Here is a 418-nt window from a genome sequence, read left to right as displayed (position 1 = left end):
CCTCTTGCAATCCCCCCACTTGATGTTCAGCCAGCCCCACCCAATTCCGACTTGCTACTGCCCTCTCCACTACCTCTAGTTTGCTACCCAGCCACCCAACCACCTGCCCCACACATCAATTAAGCCTCTCTACCACCTCCCGCCTCCTTTTCCACTACCTAGACACGTAATCCACTACCATCGATCCTCGACCTAAATGGTTTTTGTTATTGTGTTGTTTTGTTAATTCATGAGTCTTTGTTTGTAATCCCATTTGAATTCAGCAACAATATTTGCATTTCTATTGAGATTTGAGTTAATTCTAAATCATTTGATATCAGAGCTAGTCTAACCTTAGTCTTAACTTAGGGTTTTAAATTTGACTTACGTTAAGAAGGGCAAAAGTAGACCTAAAAAAACTTGGGCATATTGTATAAAA

The sequence above is a fragment of the Phalaenopsis equestris genome, unplaced genomic scaffold (assembly GCF_001263595.1).
Source record: "Phalaenopsis equestris unplaced genomic scaffold, ASM126359v1 Scaffold000002, whole genome shotgun sequence".
Classification (NCBI taxonomy): Eukaryota; Viridiplantae; Streptophyta; class Magnoliopsida; order Asparagales; family Orchidaceae; genus Phalaenopsis; species Phalaenopsis equestris.
This window is presented reverse-complemented; position numbering follows the sequence as displayed.